We start from the raw sequence: 14,464 nt of genomic DNA on the forward strand, positions 1-14,464 counted from the left end.
GTAGCTCGTTGGTAAGGTTATGCGCGCACGCATATTTATTCCGAGCGTAGTGGAGCTGCGTTCGCGCACGTTGACGTTTAAGGTTAGAATCGACGAGTAAGCAAATTTGTAGTCATCGTAGTACGCAGGCGCCAACGTCTTTGCACGTGCCAAGTTCTAAATTCTGAAAATGCGCACGCGCATTGACAAGGATTGCGAGATTGAAATCGAAATGTAAGTTTTTGCAGAAACTTTTATTTCTAGCCATTGACAAAATCATTTATATTCATATGTAAATATACGAATGGAAATGGTTCTTTCGGTTTTATGCCATTCGTATTATCTACCATTCGTATGATTGTCCATTTAAATATACATTTATGCTATGCACAAATTGTTTATCTATATATTTATCCGTATAAAATGCAAAATAATTATAAGAGTATTCGATATCTTAAAAGTTCATTTTTGTTTCTCATTATTTATTATTTTAGATCTGTAATTAAATTTATAAGATATTTTAATGTAAGTAATTAATAAGCCTTTAGGATAAGAATAACTCATACAATTTTTTATAATCCCCGTTTAATCTAATAAAATTAATTTAAATCAGTTGTCGCATAATCAATTAAATATATTTAATTTCTTACGTAAAATACTTTTACAATTAGAATGAAAAAAAAGTATTTTTTTATTATTGATTAAATTCTATTTTAAAAATCCTAATCTTAAAAAATCGATCTTGGTGTGTAATGATAATTTTATACATTCGATGCAAATTGACAATATTTAAGATAATTTTATGTTGTTACAGTTCACTAGTATTGTTATAAATAAATGAATAAATAAATATAAATTAGACAATTTACAAAATCATCTCGTATATTCAACTTACAAACTAACTTGCATTTATTTATACTTAATTTTAAAACGATTTAAACTTCATGTATTTTTGAAACCATAACAACTTGAAAATCCTTTTGATACATTAAAAAAGCTTAAGCATGTTCTGGCAATATGCTAAAAAGTTTGAAGAGACAGACAAAAAAGATATAAAAAAATTATTTATCGAGTTAAAATTAAATATCTTTTCAAAAACATATATATTGAATAACTTGTGTTACATACTTTCATGTATACGAACACAAGATTATCTATATAGAATTAGCTTGTGTTCGTATACATGAAATTATAGAATACAAGCATACACGTGATTCAAGCATACACGTGACTCGGGCACGCAACACCCGTCATGAAAAACCTATTAAAACCTCATCAATGAATCGAGACATATTTCTACAAGTATATTATACTATTATTATTTATATGCTTTTACAATGAAATATTCACGTGTTAACGTGTCATTATAAATAAAAATAAACAAGCTGCATGTAATTAATTAAAAACTTATTTCTATTTCATTTTAATATATAACATTTATTTAGAAAAACTTATCACACTCCAAAAAATAAATCTTATTTAAAAAATAAATGTTCAAATTAACAAATATTATTGTTCTATACAAATTACATTATCTTTAAGTAGTTCATATTAGCACTAACAATTATTAAATACAATATTATTAAATAACAATTATTAAATTACATTATCTTTAAGTAGTTCATATTAGCACTAACAATTATTCCAATCTAATTAATGATTTTATTCCTCAATGATAAGAATCAATTTATCAATTTTCACAAAACACACATATATTTTATATATCTATTTATAAAAAGTAGTATAACATTGTGCACTCAATCTACAATTATTGAAATTAATATCAATTTCATAATTTATGGTGGTGCTGTAAAAATATTTTATGTAGTCTAAATTAGAAATTATTGATAAATACATGTCTCATAAATTTCTTAGAAGTTTTATATAATTATCTATTAAAATGAGTTTATATTGCATATATTTATACACAATTTATATAATGATTTTTTTAATTTGACATGGTATAACTTGTTTGAATAAATTCCATCGTATTATCTAATCACGTTATAAACCCTTACGTTGATTGTATTGTTACACAGTAAGTAAGTAGGTAATATTGAAAAAAAAAGAACAATATAAAAGTATTTGATGAAATATAATGATGTTTGAACAGTACGAATTAATTTTACAATATTGAATGAGGACAATAAGACCGTCCTTGATATATGTTTAACATTAAGAAATTTAATAAAAACGAGTTGAATATTTAATTTTTTTACTTATTTACTATTAAAATTGCAATAGGTCTATAAAAAAAAATTTAAAAAATAGCTTTTTACAAAAGTGTTTTAATACGTACTGAAATTGTTAAGAAATATAATGGCAATTACAATCATTCGACTAGTTTAATTACCTAAATTAAATAATTGAAAAATAATATACTTTATTTATAAATATGAAGGCAATTTACAATAATTATATATTCGACTATTTATAGGCTATAAGTCGATTTTCATTTTGAATTATATTTAAATAAATTTTAAAAACAAACTTTATGCAAAATCGTTCTATTTTGTAATAAGCAATACATACAAAGTCAACAAAAAGTTCAGATCATTTAAATCACAAATTTTTATAAAATTATTAGAAAGCGATACTAGGCATTGTATTACTTTTTTACATCGTATCATTATACATTTATATATTAAAGTTTTTAAAAAATAAAAAAAATTAGAAGAATGCGTAGACGATTCTATCTTTAGTTTTGAAGTATATCAACTACTAAAAAATTCATTATGAAAATTAATTGAACATATTATTGTCACTTAGCAAAGTTCTATAAATAATATATATTTAACTAGTATAATATAAATTAAAGATAATTAAAGATAAAAATACAGAATGAATTTCATTTGCATGAATTTTATTTTCGTTTAAATAGAATATTTCAGTTACAAGTTTTAAACAATATTATAGAATGAAATTAAAATAATATATTAGGTTATTGTTAGGTATAAATAACAAAACGAAATAGATATAATTAAGATAATCGATAGTCAATAAAGTCAACATAGAAAGTGATTATAAAAATTAATTTCTCTTAAATCTATTTTAAATATTTAAATTCGTTAATAATAAAGATAAGAAATATATGTAGTAAATGTTTTATATTTCATAATTTTTAAATTTATACATTCAAGACAAAATTAAAAATAATACTTTAATTAAATAAACTATTGTATATAATGTGTTTAAAAACATGAAAATGTTTAAACATTGAACGATCAAAATTTATATTCAAGTATAAACCGTTTATTAGAGAAAATAAATATTAGATAATTTATTGTAACTAATATTTTTTGATATTTTTTTTATCGATTCAGTTTTATAGAATACTTTCAACGTTCTAATCTAATCAATCAAATAGCCCGATATATTATATACTATAATAGGATTTAGGCGTAATCCAATTGTTTCCAAATAATGTAAATTGTATTTAATTATATTAAACACAATCTATATTATACTAATTTATTTTTTAATTTTAATTATTCTAATTATTTTTATGTGAATATAATATCAACTATATTCTATTTCACTGTAATAAGGCTAGTTATATATATTAACAATTGATTAATATTTTAGTTATTAATTTTTAATATTTTAAAAATTTTTATGTTCAGTCACTATGCAAAGAAGTATAATTTTACATAAATAAATGAAGTCATGAAAAATATTTACAACATTTTCTTTTTAATATATACCTAAATTATCTGTATGTAATTTATATTAGCGGTATATTTTTAAAATTCTGTTCACCTATCAATATAATGAACTTTCTGAAATTATATTTAGTTTCAGACTATGCATTCATCAAAATATATTCCAGAAAATACTATTAGAATTTGAACAATTATTTTCATTATTTAATTTTAGTAGAAAAATATATATAACATCAAAATCATATTCGATTAATACTTTTGATTACTTAATGAATCTTAATAACTTTATTAATTTATATATAAATTAAATATGTAACGTTGTCATTTAATAATTAGATAAACTTGCGTTTTAAGGGTGAGCCAGGTACAAAATACGATGTAATTTAAATTTAATATATTGAAAATATATAAAACTTATGAATATGAAACATAGTATATCTTGTTCTACGTATAGCTCTTTACCCTCTTAGCTATAACTTTTTTTATGCGAACAACTCACCCGTTATAATGTAATTTATAAAGTTCATATAGTAATAGCATAATAAAAATATAGATAGATCAATTATATAATTCTATATATCCGAAGCTTCAACGATTAAAGAACTAGAATAAGTGTTGATCACGGAATACGTCGGCTCTTAGTAAACTTTCGTCATTTATGCCGAAATGCGAGTATTATAATTTACTTTTTTAAAAGCCGCGTAATGGTGAGAAAAATCTGATCTCTTTTTTCGCATTAATAGCAAAAATACTTATGTTTGTTTTATAATATACCGACGGCATTAATATGTTTTATTTTAGAACTGGGATTGCCAAGATTTCAGTAATATTTTGTAGATATTCATACATAGATCAGTTTTTTATTATATTCGAAGTTCTGATGTATTAAAAGTTTTATTATATTATAGACGTTAAAATAATACCACATCGGGATTTAATTGAAAATTTTTCTATTTATATTCTATTTTGTTACAATGTATTAATATTAATTTTAATTTGTTCATTAATACTACTATTATTCGTTTTGGCTTAAGAAATGAAGCTAGACTAATTGTTGAATGTTGGTATTATCTATCAGTATAGAAATAAATAACAAAAACACACTATATGAACTGTACGGAAAAACGTTATTACTTGTATCAATTTTATCACTTTACCTTACTTTATTGAATAACTATTATACCTATTTTCTACTACAATTATTTTCTAATATAAATTTACACTGTTATTTTCATTCTCAGTCTGTCTTCTGATCATCTTACCGATTCGCTCGGTACGCGGTAACGCCTGACAATTTCTACATTTTAGTGAATCATACCTCCCCTCTTTTGTACAGTCATGCATTTCCAAATTACTCTTTCTTCATAATTCGTCAAATTCTATATTTTCATTTCTTTCCACTCCCCTTCATTATAATTTTCTCTTTTGATGCACTTTCGTTTGAATGAAATTAGAACTTAGCATACGACAAACATTTCAAATTTTCACGGATTTTCGATACAGAGAGAAACATGTATCTAGAATTATGAAATTATGAAAATAGAAGAAATAGAAGAAGCGTACAAAAGCATCTGCTGACCATCTAATGCAACGTTTTGTTATTCGCATGCTTATATACGAATACGTGTGCAAATGTATTTTAACGCTTGTTAGGCGGCAACTAATCGTCCGTGACCTTGACCGCGCGATGTGTGGAAGGCCACGAAACACTGCCTTGAAAAGCCGAGAGAAGTAGTAGCAGCCGTCCTCGCCGGAAGGAGAGAGGGGTAGGAGGCACTGTGCTGATTCAAATTCGACGAAAAATCGCAAGTAATAAAACGTAATTAATCCCTATAGCTATTCGCAAATTTCTCTCTTTTTTTCTCAGTAACTTCTTTCTACTCTCCTACTCTCTTTAGCCTACAGTTGTTATAGCACTCATGTAAGCAAATTTTCTCTATTCTTTTAAGTAAATCAAGTCAATGAGTGCAAGAACGATTTTAAAATATTTAATAAATTGTCTCACATATATGATTATTTCATTTTTTAATCAGTACGAATTTCTTCTCGAAGAATCACAGTCGTTTAGTCATTAAAATAATTTAATAAAATAAGTATATATTTAATAATTTATAAAATGTTTAAATAAATTGTAAATTCAAATTTTTAAATATTAATTTCAAATAATAATTGATAAACAGTTCTGTAAATATACTTAATATAAAATAATTTAATATTTTATATTTTAACATAAATTTGGATTTTTTATATACTCACAACTATAGTATTTGATCAAATATTCATAGTTTACTTTAGTAAGATTGGATAACTTTTTTGTCAGAATCTCATTATTGGATATTCAACTATAAATATCCCTATGCTCAATAATATAATTGAGAGCTCATACAAGATAAATTCAAAGGAAATTATTCTAATATAGAGTATAATTTAGAATATAATTTAAAAGCTAAGTATCTGTGATTTGCTGTTAAACAGATAGAAAGTCAGAAAGTTAAACGATAACAACTCTCGTTTTGATGAAGATATTACACCTTCATCAGTCTTAAGATATTTAAAATCTATTTATTTTTATTTAATTTGCGAATTTATATTAAAATTTATATTTGTGTTAAGTTTTAAAAAATATAATGTGTTATATAATAATGTGTTAAATATAATAATGTGTTCGCGAGGAATAAGAGTAAAGAAGTCGTTTATTTGTACTATCTTGATATGTGTGATTATTAAAAACTATATTATTGCTGTTACAATTTTGAATTACTATAATACTAAATTATTGCTGTTACAATATTGTACAATATAAAAAGTTAATGTCCATGATTTAACGTAATCTAGAAATACACTTATGGTATTAGAAAGAATTAAAAATAGTGAAGAAAAGTTTCAGTATCACAAACAGCAACTGATGATAATGAAACTATACATCAGTCCTTGTTGGTGTACTTCACCAATTTCTGTAACGATCTTTCTATTCTTCATAATGCTTCCTTTTTTCCTGTTTTACCTCCCCCCCCCTCTCTCGCTCTTTCCATCTCTCTAAAGTATATCTAGATCTTATCATCGTTTTACTCTATTCCTCTATATACGTAGGAAAGAAAATTTTAAAATACGCCAAGTTGAGTTATACAATTGTTATTATTTGTATTTCTTATATATCAGAATAGTATTGATCGGATTAAGCGTAATATTATATAAAATAACATTGTACAAGTAAGATAACAATGATAGTTAATCGAATAATTATTCTAGATTTATATGAGTTAATGATATTTTGATCTTGACAAATCCATTTTGCATCTCATTTATGGCTGTGTAAAAATTTTTATGTAACATTAGTCATGCTCTACGTTTGTCGACTGCATTTGATATTCATAACGCGCGTAGTTACAGACAATTATTGCTCTTATGAAACAATTCTATGAATGAAATATATAAAAGTAGGCATATCCTTCACAATCTTACTTTTATATGCAGACTACTTTTCTGAAAATATTAATATTAATTAAATATGAATTTTATTTTTTTATTAATGCTAATCTGACGAACATAGCGAATAAATAACGGTGATAAACAGAAATTAGTACTTTTTACTACTTCCAATTTATGATTACTAAAGCAACTAATGCAAACCATATTATATTCAATGAATATTGCAAATTTATTAATATTTTATTTCTATTAATTTATGTATGGTTGAGTACGATACTGAATTATAATGAAATTTAGTAATTATAATAATAATAAATTAGTATTAAGTTACAATGAAGTTTATAAAAGAATACGATAATACACCCTTTTCTCTTTCCATGATTTTCCAATTTTTTAATTAAAGCGTTTTTGAATTTGTAAAGTTAAATACAGAAAGTGTACTTGAGATACATAGTTTACCAGTCATACATTGTACACAAATAAAAGATTACTCGATTTAATTCCGAAATGAGTATTTAAAAACTTATTTTTCATATAAATTATTTTAACATTCATCGATTGCAAGAGTAAGGTTTACATTTATAAATTCACACATACATTTGAAAAAATAAGTACCAACTGCCAATGCTTGGTCCCTTTTCTCTCATAAATTCTATACATATATTAACAAAATTCAATATTGTGTAAGTAAATTCTGTGTTGTATGTAAAAAAGGACCCGTTTCACTTGCTTGTATTGTAAGTCATATCTTCGTATTTCGTATTATTTTATATTTCAGATTCAATTCTCATCATTATGAGTTATTCTACTTCCATTTTTTTTCTATTAGCCACACATACGTATAAGCATTTCATGTAAATGCGTTTTTTTTAATATTTCATAAAATTTAATTATTTACAATTTTCTACATTTTACTTTAAACAATTATATTTTATTTTTAACTTAATTTATATTTCGTCACATGACAGCATTAATTTATATAGCATTAATCTGAAAATTATGTTAATTATAAATTTGCAGAACTCTGAGATTAATTTGACATAAAGTTAATAACTATAAATCTTTGATATTTTGCTTTTGTAATAAAAAATACTATTCTGTTATTATATTTAGACTAGAACTATAACAATCCTACATGATTATTAATTTATTACCTTTATTATAACTTATTCAATTATTCTTATTACTTTAGTTATATAAATTTTCCGTTATTATATCTATTAATAATTTTTTAACATAATAAAGTGTATACAGTAGAGGCACAATTTTTAATTAAATAATTAAAATTGTAAATATTCAAACGTTTCTTTTATACTCATTCATAATGTAGAATACATCATTTTAATGAATAACAATATTAATTTTAAAATAAATCGTTATATTCATATTTGAATAGAGAATAGACTGCTATTCTCTATATTTTATATTTTCAAATCAGTCATTCTTTTTTTGATATGAAATATTAATTAAAGTTAAAAAAGGATTTTCTAACAAATTTATTTACAATTGTATAATACTATAATCGATAAATGAGAGTTGAAGTATATTTCTGTACTAAGCAGAGTTCACAAAACTATATATAATATTCAAATATTCAAATTATTAAAAATGAATATGCATGTTCTAAAAGAACAAAAAAAAATTCTATAATGTTACTATAATACATACTTATAGTGTAACTATAATGTTGATACATTTATTTCTTCTAAAATAAAAAGAGTTGATTCTATCAAAATGTTACAAATATGAAACGGGTTTTCTTTATTAATTGAATTTTGATATCTAATATCTATATATCCCTCGGGTTTTAGTCAGCCCGTGTATTTGTATCGAATAATATATTAAAATAATCAGATTAAAATTAGCAATTATCGATTTATACGTATAGGATCTTGGAATTTACCAGAATTTTGTTGAAAAATTTTAAATGATGTAAATGCCAATACACTATTTAATATTTGGTTATAATTGTCTTTCAACAAGGATAATTATAGAAATATATCAATGTCATGTACATAAACCTTGTGAACATACTCGAAGCGATTTAATAGAAGAAATTTAAATGAAGCGTGAACAGTGAATCTATGTTTTTAAGTACTATCACGACTCTAATTCCATATAAAATTGTGAATTTTTTAAAGTATTACATTTTGAAATTTTTATATGGTTATACATTTATACCATAAATCATTGAATACGTACAATTCATAACGTTGCATACGGTTTTATTAAGTTCAAGATATATATATTTAACAATAAATATATGTTAAAATATGAAAAACGTGCATAATAAACCATAAGAGTTACAAAAGAGTCTTTCAACATACTATTTGTATCCTAAGTATTTGTACAGACAGTTTGTATAAGTTAGTTATAAAATATAGTTTTTATTCTAAAATATCTTATTAAAGGAAAAGCAATTTATATTACAGACAATTATTAAAAATGTATGAGAATAATATTGAGATGAAGAAACTTTATCGTCTAAGTTTGAATTTATAATATTGGATCTTTAATGAAAAATTGATGAAAACAAGTCATAAGTTAAGAAAAGTTTAACAATTTTCATTCAATTAAGGTAACTAATGTGAAGTTGCATATAGAGGTTATTTTCGCCTTTATGCGTGTATAGAAACGAGGATTATTGTATTGGTAGTGTCCCTGAACTGCCTCTGAAAATTGTGCGCAATCCATTGCGCAGCTTTCGTGTGCAGCAGCGGTGATGGCGGCGACAACAGTGGCAACTATGCTCGGACAACTACTAGTTACAATTCAAAAAATAGAGAACACTCAGGGATATACAAAATCTTTGTTATTAATAAATCTTTGCTTTTATATTAAGAGTTAGACAAATTCATTCTTTATATTTTGATAAAAATATAAACTCTTTATACAATACTATGTATTATAAATATAAGAATTATATGTCACTGACAAATTACCTGCAATTCTCAGCTCTTGCGTATTTGTGAATTGTTTTTGTTATGATTTCTAATAATCTAGTTATTAATTCATTTAATATACCTTAAAGGTACATAGATTTATCTGCGAAGTGTGAATATTATTCAAATATTGAATTATAGAAAACAATATATATACTTATAAAAAACTTTTTATACGTAGTTAAAAAACCATTATTATAAGCTAAAGTTCTTTTTTAACTTAAATTATAGTATAGCTCATACATTTAATGTTAAATTAGTAATTACAAACAAATATATAAAATAAATCAATATTTATATGTTACAAGTACCAAATTTTGTAAATGATTATTTAAAAGATATACTGTATCGAATTAAGCAAGTATTATTTACTATTAATGAAAAACATTATTTTTTTACTACACAAATTTAATATTTAATTATATATTTAAAATTAATTTCATGACAAAAAATATTTGTTAACGTTAATTAGTATAGAATATATTAACACTCAGTGTGTGTCTTGAACGCAAGAGAAGATGTGTATGAGGCGTATGTATGATTCATTTTTATAACTGAAAATATTTAAATATTGCAATAAATAATAAGCCAAGTTGATAGAAGGCAGTATGAATTGTACTTATATACTTCGATGAAGAGAAAACGAAATTTGATGAATATGACAAAAAAATGTGTAACGATTTCATATCAATGCATAATTTAATATTTATGTAAATAAGAGGCACCTATGCCTTAGGGATAGTCGAAAGAAAGGGAGCAATGTTCAGTTAATCAAATTTAACGAGACGAATCAAATGTTCGATAGTCTAAATACAACATTCTGTAGAATATCTAAATCCTCCCACTACATATCTTCAGATAAGGGAGCTTACAATTAAATATGTTAATCTATAAAAATTCATACTGATATAATAAACTATAATACGATTTATGAATAAATAAACAACAAATTTCTTTAAATTTAATTAATAATTCTAATATATTGCAAAGATAACATGAATGATTATTATAATATGTGAGATGCGAATAATATGCACTCTATGCGAGATTAAGACATATACACCAATAGCTTTTTTTAACATTGATTAGTGATTATTTTATGAATACTTCTGGGATCTTTATAACTATATTAAGAACAAAAAAAAAATTACTATTTAGCTACCATTGCGTCAGGTGTATTTGAGAAATTGCTTTTTCTACTCTTCGTGATTTTCATAGTTTTATCAACCTTCTATCTCTGCAACACGTCATATCTTATTTTCAATATCAAAGTAAAGTATCAGTTTGTTAAACATTTCTACGTTTTTACAATTTAAAATGACTCAGTTAAGGTGACTGTATAGCTCTGCGATAATATTGTTGACATTATCAAATTCCTAAGACTATTTATTCGCTATTATTTGCAGCTTAAGAAGCCGAGACAAGTTTGTGGACTTCCAACTCATTGTCAGTAACAATTTAAGGAATCGAGTCTAGTAAGTTATAACATAATAAGCAAAGTATACATTTTTAATTGTAAATATCAAGAGATACTTACGTAATGACGTCAGCTGCGCCGTGAAGAAATTCGAATCGATCGTCGGTGCAAAGAATAATTACCCGGACACGACACGAATAAGCGGGCGATTCACCGCCTCGTCTTCAGTCTCGCATAAAAATCATGTAGACACATGCATATTATAGTTCCACGCGTATCTCCAGAGGTACTCATATAGGATATATTTATCATGTATATGCGTGAGTGTACGTATGTATACGTGAATTTCAGTTGCGAGCTCGATAAGGCATATCTATCTCTTTTTTCTTCGTCACTCTTCTCTATACGACAAATATACTGAGTTTTTCAATATGTTTTTGCTGCTTTCGAAGCTACTATTGTTTTGCGTACACAACAATAGGCGTGTTCTAGCTCTTGCTTTTTTTTCTTTATACGTTTTTCACTGAAACCACTTTTTTCATATATTTGAATTCACTTTTTATTGAGACTTCCTATGCTGCTCACTACACTATCTAGAAATTGATTTATAACATGCTCTCCTTTACCTCTTTTTCTGCCCGACTTTCCATTTATTTACACACATGACGCGCACTGCACCCGCACTCGAGCATCGATCGCATTTACTTCCAACGATTAAAAAACAAAAAAAAACTCGATGTATTTGTTCTGCCTTCTCTGGCACACTGCTACTGCTAATCCATACTTTGCACTTTAAATACGTGTTGATATCTGCATTAAAAATTAAAAAATTATATTACAAATACATTTTTATCAAACAGTCATAATTTATCGATAACAACAAATTATTATATACAAAAGAAGATGAAAATAAATTAAATATTATTTACGATACCAAAGTGTAGGTTTATCGTATATAAAACTTTATACGTTCTTAGGAACGTCAAATATCGCATCGATCAACGGCTTCGATTAATACGTTACGAGTATGCAAAATTTTAAATTATATTCATTGTTTATATCTTTTTTACTCAAGCTAGAGCTGTATGCAATTAAAAGCATCAATATTGATATGCTTAAGTGGAGTGTGGGAGAGCGAAATGGGAAAGAAAGTTACCATCGATGACTAATAATTCGAACGATGATCAATTATAAATATATTAACCAAGCATCGAACTAAAAGTGCATAATATTTCCATTTATGGTAAGTCAATGCTAAATATAAATTGTACATTAATGTATATTATATATTGAATAGTAACATAAATTATATATTGAATTTTAATATTTAACTTCCATCATATTAAATTTCCATGGGACTAAAAATTTTACTAGACACAGTTTTCATCAGATCCATTCAAAATTAATAATAAGCATTTGCATACTACTTATATGTAAAAATTTACTTATTACATACATACATGCTTTATAAACATATGAAATAGTCATAAAATCAATGGACACTTAACTATTTAAATAATAAAAAACATTTTTACAGTAAACTTGCGTACATATACTTTTGTGTTCAGTTAACTCGCGCATCTTTGATCTTTAACAATTGTAGTTATATATACAAGATGACATTTGATACAATTTTTAATAATTTTGAATTTTTAAGATATCGGTAATGAAATGATATAGAAAATGCATCGAAGTTGTATCGATCAGAATATGGATCAATATATATTCATGTAGAGTAATCGACTGTGCTCTCGCTTTATGGAACCAGAAATTTTAAACACATGCATTAATGATTATTCAGTCATGAAAATATCTTCACTAAACGATAATTGTATACTGGTACTTCAAAATATCAAATCATTGTAAAAAATTAAAAAGCTGTATGTAGATAGGAAGCTTATTGTCCATTTTATGACATCTGACACCGATGTAATTGCAATGACTAGAGTCAGATATTTCAAACTAAAATGATCCAGACGATTCACATAAAAATGACGCTACCAATTTGTCCCATTATATTTTCGCTAATACTTCTTAGGAATAACGAATGCTTCTTGGATCGGTCATATTATTTACTTATTAATAATTTTTCAGCTATTACTTATTTAAGATACAATAAGATCAATTTAATCCTATATGAAAGCTTAGAGTTTGAAAAAATAATTCAATTATAAATTAAATATTCAATTCTAACCTTTTATTATTTTGATATTTACATAGATTCATTTGATATTAACAAAGAAAACTAATTAAAACATAATAAATTTACTTAAATACCGTTGAAATATAACTACTGCTACTTCACTCTTAAGAACCATATTTGGTAAAACAATAAATTCAAGCATCTGGGTTTTTACTGAAATTGAGATAGTATAAGTAAAATTTGTAAAATTTCAAATAAAAAGTGTAAAATCATATCAGATAATGAAAAAAGTTTTTATAACAATTTTATAAACATTTTAGAATTCTAGAAGGAAATATATATAAAATATATCCAATTTTCGGCAAGTAATGTGTAAATTATTCTCGTATTGAACATTCCACTTTAGATTCATGTAATATAATGTTGATTAAATTCCTAAAACGTTGATAGATATTTGAAATATTGAGCTTTTTAGCTTGATCAATAAGTATTACAATTTCAAAATGGAACAAAAATCTTGATATAAAAAATAGGCGAAAAACGAAAGGGAAGGTAGAAAATTAGAAATTTTTTTTCTAAAAAAGTGAGACAAAAGACTGGTTAATTTTTTTAATCGTCTTGTGTATCGGGGACATTCTCTTCTTATAGTAGAATGATCAGAAAAGGTCAGTGACTCGTTACGGAATCATATATGTATACGGAAACAGATTAATTGCCGCGTAACTTGCGTCAATTTTGTTATTCTGCCAATCTGTCTTCCTTTATCTATACATTTACAAGCTCAACTAGTTTCTTTTCTTTTACCTAAAATAAAAAATGGTTGAAAAAAGCCATTGATATACTAACAACTGTTTGCCGACTAACAACGTCATAGTTAATTGGATATTACTAA

The 14,464-nt window shown here is 24.8% G+C and overlaps 1 protein-coding gene across 1 annotated transcript in view; it reads right to left on the reverse strand.

Annotated features, from left to right (window-relative positions):
- Smr (nuclear receptor corepressor smrter) overlaps window positions 1–12,186 on the reverse strand; it is a 64,862-nt gene extending 52,676 nt beyond the window's left edge. The window contains exon 1 of the mRNA XM_011503577.1: window positions 11,550–12,186. The gene's annotated coding sequence lies outside the window, so the exon portion shown is untranslated. The remainder of the gene's footprint in view (window positions 1–11,549) is intronic.
- Window positions 12,187–14,464: the final 2,278 nt, after the last annotated feature.

Source organism: Ceratosolen solmsi, unplaced genomic scaffold, assembly GCF_000503995.2.
Source record: "Ceratosolen solmsi marchali unplaced genomic scaffold, CerSol_1.0 scaffold8, whole genome shotgun sequence".
Classification (NCBI taxonomy): Eukaryota; Metazoa; Arthropoda; class Insecta; order Hymenoptera; family Agaonidae; genus Ceratosolen; species Ceratosolen solmsi.